This window comes from Montipora capricornis, chromosome 13 (assembly GCF_036669925.1).
Source record: "Montipora capricornis isolate CH-2021 chromosome 13, ASM3666992v2, whole genome shotgun sequence".
Taxonomy (NCBI): Eukaryota; Metazoa; Cnidaria; class Anthozoa; order Scleractinia; family Acroporidae; genus Montipora; species Montipora capricornis.
In genome coordinates this window covers 30,377,771-30,389,910 of record NC_090895.1, presented here as the reverse complement: position 1 = coordinate 30,389,910, position 12,140 = coordinate 30,377,771, and the positions used below count along the sequence as shown (strand labels likewise).

Genomic DNA, 12,140 nt, shown 5'->3' with positions numbered 1-12,140 from the left:
AAAATTCAAACTAACCAACAATAATTATTATTGAGAACACAACTGACATAATGGTAAAAGTTTAAAAATGTAATGCTAAATTAAACCTGACATGATCAACTTGTTTGTTGAGTTCCAGTCTCAACCGCTTTCATATGGAAGCTCTACTTGATTTTGAGTTGACAGAAAGAAGTAGCACTATCAATAATCTTGAAGCAAGAAACATCAAAATTATCCTGACAACTTTTAGAAAAACTAAAATGCTTGAAAATATAAGAATTTTTATCGCCAGAGACGGTTTTATTCCGGAACAAATTTCATCTATTATCAGCAAGTATTGCAAGGATTTAAATGTTAAAGTAATTTTCTTCAAACTGTCTAACATTTTTAGTCCAAAGGATTTCATTCCGGATTCTCTCAAATCACGTGTTGTATGCAAATTTACTTGTGCGGGCTGGTGGTGCTCGCTACATTGGTGACACCAACAGGCATTTCTACACACGTGTAAATGAGCACCTTTTCCGGGATAAAAATTCTCATATTTTCAAGCATCTTAGTTTTTTCGAAAAATTGCTAGGATAATTGTGATTATCGTTTCTTGCTTCAAAATTATTGATAATGCTACTTCTTTCTATCAACTCAAAATCAAGGAGAGCTTCCATATCGAGCAGTTGAAACCCGAACTCAACAAACAAGTTGATCGTGTCAGTTTAGCATTACATTAATAATTAACTGTTATTGTTATGTCAGTTGTGTTCTCTATAATATTGTTGGTTAGTTTGAATTTTACCTAATTGTAACGAACATTATTTTAATCTACAAAGAATAATTGTATTAATAGTTACATACAGTATATGTACGAATTATCTTGTGAAAGTTTTAATGTTACACTCACTATGGCTGAAGATGATGTTTGAAACATCAAAACATGTTCCTTAAACTCAAAAGTGTGGTACCGTTTTATTTTTAAAATATTTATTATACAAGTACACTGAATAAGCCTATACCTAGGCAAATAATGAGCCCCCTTCAGATCCAAGACCATTAAAGCCCCTAGAAAAGGTCCTTTTAAAAAATATCAGTTCAGGGGCTTATTTTGGGAATGTAATTCTACTATTTCTAAAAGATTTTTTATAAATTCATTGCCATGGTTATGAGTTCAATTTATTTGACTTCCCTGATGGTTCATTGTTTCAGAAAACTCACTTGCTGTTGCAATGACTAATTCGCATCTGTCAAATTCTTTTTCTGTCTGCAGCACACACAAATGCTGTGAATGCTGTTTCATTTCATCCGTCGGGAAATTATCTTGTTTCAGCCTCTAGTGACACTACACTCAAGGTAATGGTGTAAGCTTACATGTAGATATTGAGTACTGGTAATTTATCGTGATCTTTTTGTATGGCATGCATAATAATTACAAGATTATGAAAAGTAATGTTCTGTACATGTTCATCGGCCCTGGAGTAATTTACATGTAAATACAGCTGTACATGGTGCAAATTAAAGCACCGTCGTCTGCAAACAGCAGCTCCCGTATGAGCACCACTTAAGCTTCGGTTTTGGTGCGGATTCTGGCCATGTTGAAGAGTTTGCCGTCTGACCTCGTCCGGACGTAGACACCTTTTGTAGACTTCGGCGTCTGCTGCACATCAGGTGGCAGGACAGAGTCACCAACACCGAGGTCCTGGAGCGCGCTGGCTCACTTCAAGTATGCCATCACTGCTCATTCAGCAACGCCTTCAATGGCTCGGCCATGCACATCGCATGGAGCCTGACCGCCTGCCAAGAGAAATCCTTTATGGAGAACTGCGGGAGGGCGTCTGTCGCATGGGTCGACCGCTGCTGTGCTACAAGGACGTCATCAAGTGAGACTTGTGATCTGCACTAGTCGACACCAGTGCATGGGAGGACATCGCCAAGTGTCAAAGCAGGGGTTTCAAAGGCAGAAGCGAACGCTAGAGTCCAGGCTACATGCAAGAGAGTGGTGAGGAAAGAACGCGCAGCCTCTGTGCGTGTTTCCACAAGGCACACCTGCACCACCTGCATCAGAGACTGCCACTCCAGGATCGGGCTATATAGTCATACAAGATCCTGCCCAAATCCCCAGCGCGAACCATCACCTCTTCAAGACGAGGATGCCACTATGACATGGTGCAAATCAGTACTTGCACCTGGTTTCACACACAACTTTTTAAAAAACTAGAGAGCATAACATAACCTTCTCCCTGTATTTTTCAAGTCGCAACCACTAAAATATAAATGAAAAATATAAGGTGGCTCTTGGGTTGACAAAAATTGTGAGACTAGGACATTAAATTTTGAACCTTTGTAGCTGCAAAATTTCAAGACAAGTACTGTTGCACAAACCAAACTTAAACGAGGAGGCAGTGTGACCCAGTGATTAGGGTGCCTGCCTTGAGATCTCGGGATCCCGGGTTCAAGACACGTCCTGACCACTTGTTGAATTTGTTCCTGGGTAGTCCCTGGTTCAACTTCTCAGCTGTGCTTGTAAATACAAAAATTTTGGTTTTATCAACATAGTTGATAATGTAAATTGGCCACCGTACAGAGATTCTAAAAGCTGACGTTTCGAGCGTCAGCCCTTCGTCAGAGCGAATCAAGGAATTATGGGTTACGTGAGTGGGAGCAGAGTAGAGTGGGAGCAAAAAATTCATCTTCCAAATCGGCACTCTTAATCCTCACAGTATTAACGAACGCTTTTCATTTAACTAATTTATTCCTATTTTTCACGTTGCCATGTTACTATGCATTTTCAACCGTAATCTACTGCATGTAAGATGTTTTTTGTTGTTTATTCTGAACCTATTCAACTGATTCTCCTTAATGAGCTGGGTTATTCTCGGTTGTAAGAGACCAGCTTCCAGTGCCATTCCTTTCCTGAGTAACTTATTCCTCTTAGACAAGAGATGTTTTAACAGAGGCGACATAAAAGGAGGGTCTTTGGATGACATTTTGGCTCGTATGGATGGAAAACAGCTCTTGACTTCTTTGTGGACCAAACAATGGAACTTGCTAGTAGCATTGTTTACGTTATTCTCAGCAAAGACAGGAGACCAGTCAGTAGCCTGGAGTTTCTGTAACAATAAGCTCCTATGATGGTCACGAGCATCAAGAAATTCAACGACAGATCTCACAGAAGGTTTTTTAACTTTAGGGAAAATGTATTGTATTGTAGTGTGTCCTATTTATTGGTCATCGTTCAGCTGCATCCTAACCCTTTTGCATATTTTATTTTTCCCAATCCTTTTTTGTCCAGATACTAGATCTAATGGAAGGTCGTCTATTCTATACACTTCATGGGCACCAGGTATGTAAACTGTATAAGGCTCAGACTTCTCAGGATTCTGTTACAATTTACTAATTATTGCTTAATATAATAATACACTGTACATGTACATGTACCCTTCCAAAACTTTGGAAATCTGACATGTTGACCAAATAGGTTGTAGAGTATTGTTGATACTGGTGTTTGCCTTGGAAGACCATAATTTTCAGTAGAGAGAGTTGGTAGCCATTATAAAGAGATGTAAGAATAATCAGTGATGACTTGGGCCAGTTCAACTGTTTGCACTTTTGGAGCTGTGTTGAGAATTACCTTATAAAATAATAAAGGCTTCACAAGATGACAGAAATGAATTACTCCCCTGAGATTTTGTAAACAGAAACACCACAGATGTCTTCAGAAGTTTGGGGATCAAAGCCAGACATGAAACCAGTGAAAAACTGAATGTTTCTTTCTTAATGAATAGTTTGTCCATCAATACTGTATGCTGATAAAACCATTGACTCTCACTGTAGGGCATCATAGAAAATCCCTCACCTCCTTTCACCATCTAGGTGTCAAATGCTGGTGTCAAGCCCTGCTACTAATCTTGGTGTCCTCAAAATTTGGAATTTGACATGCCCAGAACTATTTCCACTTCATTTACATTACTATACATGTATGTACTAGGGTCCAGCAACATGTGTGACCTTCTCGAGAAATGGGGAGCACTTTGCATCTGGAAGTTCAGATGAACAGGTCTGTTTCCATGCATTTCTTTTATTCTCACTATGTGCATTTAATGCACTTTCTTTACTGCGATATTCATAATTCTGCGGAATTTCTTGTTCAAGTGCTAACAGCCAAACTACGTTTTGGCTTCCATCAATCAAACTTCCAACGCCAAGCCGAGAGTTTTAACCCAGAACCATGGATGCCAAAATTAATAATTGATGCGCAACATAACCTACCAATCAGCATCTTTGGTTCCCATGGTACATTTGTACATTTGAACTTGACGCTGATAGAAAGCGATGGAATCTGTGCAAATCTTTTTGCTGAAAAACCTCTAAAAAGATGTCATAATGGCATTGGACGTGTGAACTAAAACAAAAATTCCAATTCACTTTCCGGAGGCAGAGGCAATCTTCCTGGCTGTGACCGATTGATGGAAGCCAAAACACAGTTCAAGGCGCTTTGCACTTGAAGATTCCACAGAATTATGAAAATCACAGTAATTTTCAGATATGTCCAGGATTGACCCTAATTAGATGCACGCAGATTTTAGTAAGCATCACGAAGTGTCCCCTTGCTCTTCTTCCCAGCTTCAACATCACTTGCATCTCAGAATACAGACTGACAATGATATTAATGTAACAAAGTGGCCTCCAAATGCCGCTTGTTAAGTAAAGATAAACAGCTGCATTTACAAATGTTCCCTAAGCTAAAAATAACACTAACCTTTACTCTTACAGCTGTACCTTGTTGTTGGAAATAGGTAGCAAAGGGACACTTCCGTATTGGATATCAAAATTGGGCGTGCATCTAATTAGCTTATTTCTGGACATAAGTGGTAATTTTGAGATGAACAGGATGGTTATGTTATTTTTATCATGAGCAGATGCCATCACCAGAGTGCTTTCAGTGTAAAAGCTTAAATGTTGTTTTTCTTTGCATGGTGGAATGTCTAGATCAGTAAGGAACAATGACCAAATGTTTGAAGTTAACATTTTTTTATATGTTCAATTTTTTTTTTTTCAGGTTATGGTGTGGAAAACAAATTTTGACAAAGTAGATTATGAGGAAGGTGAATTGCATAACATGGCATACTGTATATGCTGTTGGGTTACTTTGGTTTTATAGAAATTACCTGTCCAATTGCATCAAATTAGGCAATTTTCACAAAATTGACAACAATGATCACCAACTGCATGTAAATTTGTCATCAGCTTTTCTGTCACCTTTGCACAAGCATTGAGGTTCAAAGGGCATATTTGTGGGTTGTGACAATTAATAAGAGTGAACACACTTGTGGAGCATTATTTTAGTGCAGGGATGGCGCAGTGGTGAGAGCTCTCACCTCCCACCAACGTGGCCCGGGTTCGATTCCCAGACTCGGCGTCATATGTGGGTTGAGTTTGTTGGTTCTCTACTCTGCACCGAGAGGTTTTCTTCGGGTACTCCGGTTTCCCCTCTCCTCAAAAACCAACATTTGACTTGATTTACTTTCATTGTTAATTTCAGTTTACAGTGTCCCCAATTAGCGCTCCAGCGTTAGAACGACTAGACACTTAAATAAAGTTCCTTTCCTTTCCTTTCCTTTCCTTTCCTTTCCTTTCCACCTCCCCTTGCTTACCGGTACATGTAACTCTACTCTCCACTTTTTACCAGTGTGTTGTGAGTCTGTGTTCCAGGCTGCTTGGGAGCTCAGGCACTCTAGTACTTTCTCTTGCCAATGCAGTTGTACTGTTGATAGTGTTCTCCAGTGTGTTTGTGAGTTGATAGCATGGTCCATTGGTGAGGACATTGGATTTGTTTGCTGAAGTGTTGGGGTTCAAATCCCTTAGAACTCCTGACCACTTGTTGAAGGTCCCAAATTCAACTCTACTGACCAGTCATGCTTTGTAAATACAGCCAACTGTTAGCATCCTGTTAGTAGGTATTTGTCAATCATGCTACATTTGTATGTTTTGTTTGAATGCTTGTTACTTGAAACAGTATTTAATTGAATGTGAAGTGCCTTTAACTAGTAGAGTTGCTATTAAGTGCATTGTCATTACAATCAATGCATTTTATTTTTTTATTGTCCTTCATTTTTGCATGTTAGGTTGCTCTGTTCTTTACCTTGGCCAAAATAACTCACTGCCATATTTTGCATTCTTTATCAACAGTACTGCGTTCACACAGGAAAAGAGCAGCATCACCCCCTGCACCCCTAACTCACACCCATGACCCTCCTTCAAGGAGCCCACTCAAGACAGGAGCTCCTGAGGTGAGCTTCAAATATAGTTTGATCAGTCCAGGGCCTGAGTTTAACATACAGTGTAAACTGGAGAGGAGACCCATAATACATACTGGCATGACTTGAAAAGTTAACTTATGTAATAATAATAAAGTTGTTGTTAACTATTTGTAGGTTAGAGCTGGTGCTGAGCCCCGCAACCTTGCTCACAGTGATCCAGAAGTGGTGGAAGTTGGGCCAGCAATGTTTTCCATACCACAGGTTTATTACCTTCCAATGTGTGTCATAACTGTGAAGATTATAGCTTTACTAGTTGTTTGTCTGTCATAAAAATAAATTCCATTTTAAGTTTCTTAAATGTTTACATTCAAATTAGGTTTCCTATTGAACTTACTGAACTAATGGACTTTGCTCATAATAAACTCTTCCTTATTCCTAATAATTACATAGAGTAGTTAATGATTTTTCCTTTTTTAAGTCCACCTTTCAATTCAATAAAAATCAGCTGCAAAATCAATTTGGAATCAGTAAAAGGATGAATGAAATATCACACATAATCAGCATAGTAAAGCATTATGACATGCTCAAGATTATGAAAGCAGAGATTCCTTTATCAATGTTGTCTTTGCTCTCTACTTATCATAGGGGGAGCAAATAGACTTCAAATGTCAAAGACAACAAGAAAATGGTGTTTTTTAAATTTATTTATTTATTTATTTATTTTATTGAGGTTCATGATTGTTATGAAAGCGTATCCACTAACAAAAGCTGTATTTCTTGCATGATGCCATATTTTCAGAGACAAAGCAGGCTTGATGAAGTTACTGGACAAACAGGAGAATCTGATGGTCTGGGAGGGGTCCCTGCAAGTCAACTTCCCCTCACTACCCCACTGGAAAGAAGAGATATCCCACCTCAGCTCAGTATGACACTGGAGCATATAGTAGGACAGTTGGATGTCTTAACACAGGTTTGATCCAAAGCAAAGTGCAATACATTGCTGCAGAAAGTGCAACACAATATACTTTCATGTTTAATTAATATGGAACTTCTTAATCATTGGGTGAAAATGTATCACAGTACTGTAGGTTATGAGAATTGAAGATTTGAAGCTATTTTTAATGCTGGAACGATCATTGTACAGTCAGACAATTAAGGTTAGGGTTAGGGTTATGGCTAACCCTAAACCGCACTATTTGGCAGACTTGGTCCCTACCAGCATGCCACAAGCAAACCTTAAGGTACTAAGGTTTCCAACTTGGTATCAAGACTATTGGGGGTCCAAGAAGTTTTGCATGAGAGGCCTACATAAAATAACCCACCCATCCCTTAAAATTATGCCTTTTCACCATGTGCTTATGTGATTTACTATATGCTCAACAAAATATAGTGTTTCTGATTGGTCAATGATGAATGCATAAATAGGTTATATAGTGGAATACAGAAGTTGCTATGGAAACAAAGCAATAGAGTGATTTTGTTGAGTATATAATAAATAAAAATTATCTGAACTTGCTCATTCATTTGATGTTTGAAAGTTCTCAAATTGCACGAGCCGTTCAAGAACGTTCAAAGCATTGCTCATGCAGGTAAATTACAAAATGCATTCACGGTTCATACGATTTCCTATACCTATACCGTACGTGTAGCTACCACCACAAGTCCACAACATTAGGTGAACAATAATTTGCTACTATTCATTGAACTGCAGTAACCATGTGATTTTGCAATTGAAAAATCAGTTGAAATTCTAATCGCTTCACTGCAACTTATGGCCATCAGTCCAATGGGCGATAGCCTTTGGAAATGGAGCTTTGAAGCCAGTTGGAAGATGGTCAATATAAAATCCTGCACAAACAGACTTAACCTGAGATAGCACTAACCTTGCTTCAGAAATTTTGTTCTGGTCTTAAAAGGCCTATCCTGACCACACCCACATTTGTAATAGTGGGTTTTTTTTCTACCTTGCAGACTGTATCAATCTTGGAGCAAAGACTTACAATGACAGAGAATAAACTCAGAGAGTGCTTAGATAACCAGCAGAAAATAACTCTCCAGATAAGGCCAAATGAATGAGACATTTAGTATTTTCCAGCATAAGATCTCAATCCCATGTACATTTCTTAACCCCAATTGAGTAGTGCAATAAAGGAATGCAGAACAGGTCAAGTTTTCTTCGCTCTAAATGTAATTTCCATGCATACTATCTCCTGTTAATGGATAGGTTGATAACCACTTACCACTTACCATCACTTACTTGATAACCACTTACAGTAGCAGGCAGTGTGGCCCAGTGGTTAGGGCGCTTGCCTTGAGATCCGGAGATCCCGGGTTCAAGACCCGCTCTGACCACTCGCTGAATTTGTTCCTGGTAGTCCCTGGTTCAACTTCCCAGCTGCACTTGTAAATAGCCAACTGGTTTGCCTCCAGCCAGTTGGGATTCTTAACAGTTGTAGCTGTTGTGTTCTGTTGTTTCGTTGATTCATTGGCCCTGAAAAGCCCCTATGGGGAGAGGTCAATTCAGTATGTATTGTATTGTATTATTGTAGCTGGTTACTATTTGGGATATGAGCCCATGCTCATCCTCGAAGCCTATCTCCTTCCTGCTAATGATCATAAAGTTGCCGCAAAAGAGGAATGGTGTAGTTAACATCCAACTTCCAATAGATAGTGATGGTCCTACTGTTCATTACAAAGGAAAGATCATATTAAATACCTAGGTGTTTTAATTGATGATGCACTAAACTGGAAAAATCAAATTTCGTACATCAAGTCAAGAATCGCGCGTAATACAGGGATTATATCAATCGTACGGCTTTACATTACTTATCCTTGTAACAACTGAAACAACTATATTATAATATCATTTATCCACGTATATCATATGGCATTCTATCATGGGGAAGTACTTATTAAACACACAGTCAAAATTTGCAAACAAAATTAAACCATGTTGTCAGACTTATTTTCTTCGCCACAGCTTACGGGCCCAATACTGTAAGCGCTTTATCTTTGCTGAATCTACTTGATATTCTCACAGTGGAAAATGTCTTTTGTTTCTTTGTTTTGAAATTTACCAATGGCATTGACCGAATGCAAAATTGGCCGCCAACAAATAATTCTTTTGTCTTTGTGTTAATTAGCCTGACTAGCCTCGTTTTACAACCCAAATTCTTTCAATTTTACGCGTGCAAACGAGGCTAGTCAGGCTAATTAACACAAAAACAAAAGAATAATTTGTTGGCGGCCATTTTTGCATTCGGTCAATAAAGGTGAATTACCGGATATATTTCATGATATTTTTCGATATGCAAGTAGTGTTCATGCCTATAATACTAGATACGCAGTTGAAAAAAAATCTTAACATTCCACGGGTACGCACAAATATAGGCAAACTGTCCATATCTTACGAAGCTACTGATCCATGGCAAAAAATTCCTGAAAATGTTAAAAACGTAACCTCTTCAAGATTTAAAACAAAATTAAAGCAATTCTTGTTGTTAAACCAGCATTAATCGTTTACTTATAATTTAAAGATTATAGTCATCTTTGCTACTCTTTTCATTGTATTATTTCTTCATTTTTTCCCTAAACTACTGTAAAAAAAATCAACTCGATATGGCTAGGGGCTAACTCGAAAACCTACCTGTTTATTTAGCTCCTACGCTCAAATCTTTAATTAATTTAAATTGTAATTATGTTTATTTTATCTATTTATTTGTTTGTTTCCAAATTTAAATTGTACAATAACTATACACCTTATTCCAAAATGGCCGCTGATTTATGCGGATGCAAATTTGCCCTTGTTGCCTCGTTTAAGATAAAATATTCTTTTGAATTTTAAGCTTAAGAACGAGGCATCAAGGGCTAATTTGAATAAAAACAAAAGAATATTTAAATGGCGGCCATTTTGGAATAAGGTGTATGAACTGCGCAAAGAAAATTCTATTACTCTATTCTGTTCTACCCAGAATTCTTTTCGGCCATAAACCAGGCAATTGGAGAAGCGCGAGACTGGCCCTCATCAAATGGCTGAAGCGTGGGCCGGGGGAAAAAGTAGTGAGAAGAAGATTTCCAGCAAGATACTATGAAATAACCCTGGTGTGTGCTGTTAACGTAGACTTTTGATTTCTGAACAAGGTTTTTTTTTATAGAAATTGGCGACAAAGTAGTGCTTTTTTCCCTGTTATTCTCATAGCAAACAACTGGCCTTTCGTAATTTCTTGTCAAAGGAACCGTATAATGTAAATAAGAGAATACTGAGATTTATATTTGCAAATTACCTGTCTTCTTACCACTTAAGTCAAACTCTACAGCTCCGTGCAATAACCGCATTCAAAATTTCCTCATATTACTGTGTAAAAGTATGTTGTTGTTGTTGTTTTTTTTTAAAGGGTTTTCCCGCTTATATAAAAAAGGCGTTTTCTCTCCCGTCCTCTTCTTAAGCATGACATTCGCGGAAATTACATTCTGTCCCTCAATAAACCTAGAAAAACCAGTCATAATCTTAGTTCTTTTTTTTTACGTATAAAATTCGCGACAAAGTTGTGCTTTCACTTCGCTGTAATTCTCGTGTCAAAGAAACGGTATAATAATGTAAATAAGAGAATAACGATATTTATATTTGCAGATTACTTACTACGAAAGTCAAGCTCGATATTCTATGCAATAAGCGCATTTAAAATTTCCGGGAGTTAATTGATAAAAGTATGTGGTTGTTTTTCGTGTTTTTCTTGCTTTTTTTTTTTGGAAAAAAGGCTTTTTTTCCGTATGTGAAAAATACTTTTCCTCTCCCGTCGTTTTCTTATGCATAGTCTTCGCGGAAATCACATTCTGTTCCTCAAAAAACTTGGAACAACCTGTTATGGTCTTAGTTCTCTTTTTTCTTACGTATCAGCTAAGTTGCGGAATGCGCTACCTGATTTTATCGTACCTATGAGTTTACTGGTTTTAAAAGAGAATCCAGGGCCGCATTTTGTACAGCTGCTTTTCTTTTTAATAAATATATCTTTAAAAATTATCTATTTAGTAGGTATCTCTATATGCTATGTATTTTAGCTGTAAATGTGATGTCTCCAAGATATTAGCTCCTGTAGTTATTCGGAAAAAGCTTATGACTGTATGTATGTTACCTTTAGGAGGGCGCATGCGCACACTTTGTAATCTGCGACTCCAGTGCTTACCACATGACAGATAAAATGACTTTTTTCTTAAATATATAAGCCAACTAATTCTTACTCTATATTGACAAGGGCGGTTTGGAGCTGTGAGTAGGCGTGGGATTTGTCACATATGGTTTAGGGGCCGACATATCTCTCCCTCAATGCCGTACCGGGAGGCAAGGTCGGTAGCAGAAAGCAGCGAAGGGCCAACTGCGTCCAAAAGCGATCGCACGGGCCGAAATCCCGGGATGACTCGTTTGGTACGACGCTCCAGCGCCGGTGTCTGGAGGTACTGCGTTTTTCTCTCTTGTTCAAACAGTCCATCAGCGCATGCGCAAATGTTCTGGCTCTTCCATACCTAGCCTACCAAAAAATATTAATACGCAGGGTTTGTTTTTCATTTTTTCTTCCAGCAATTTGCATTTCCCTTGATTTTATAGGCATAAACGTAGGGTAAGAACCGTGCGTGTCTGGTCTTGTCTAAGAGAGAGGCGAAAGATGGTTTGATGCAGATTGGGACGCCTAAAATGCTCTGTTGTAAACATGGTGCCTCACGAGTGAGGTTGTCTCTCTGGCCTTTCTGTGGACGAATTCCAGGACCTACTGACACAATCTGAGCAAGTTTTGAAAGCTAAAACCTTCAATGGATGCGTTGTTTTGCTGGTAGGACTGGGTGGCCCGACACTTATGAAAAAAAAACTATGAAATGAGAATCGCGAGTCTTCCCTCGTCATGGAATGGCAGAATTACC

At 38.4% G+C, this 12,140-nt stretch overlaps 1 pseudogene; it reads left to right on the top strand.

Annotated features, from left to right (window-relative positions):
* The window catches only part of LOC138028646 (POC1 centriolar protein homolog A-like), an 18,696-nt pseudogene extending 10,304 nt beyond the window's left edge, over window positions 1-8,392 (top strand).
* The last annotated feature ends 3,748 nt before the right edge of the window (window positions 8,393-12,140 follow it).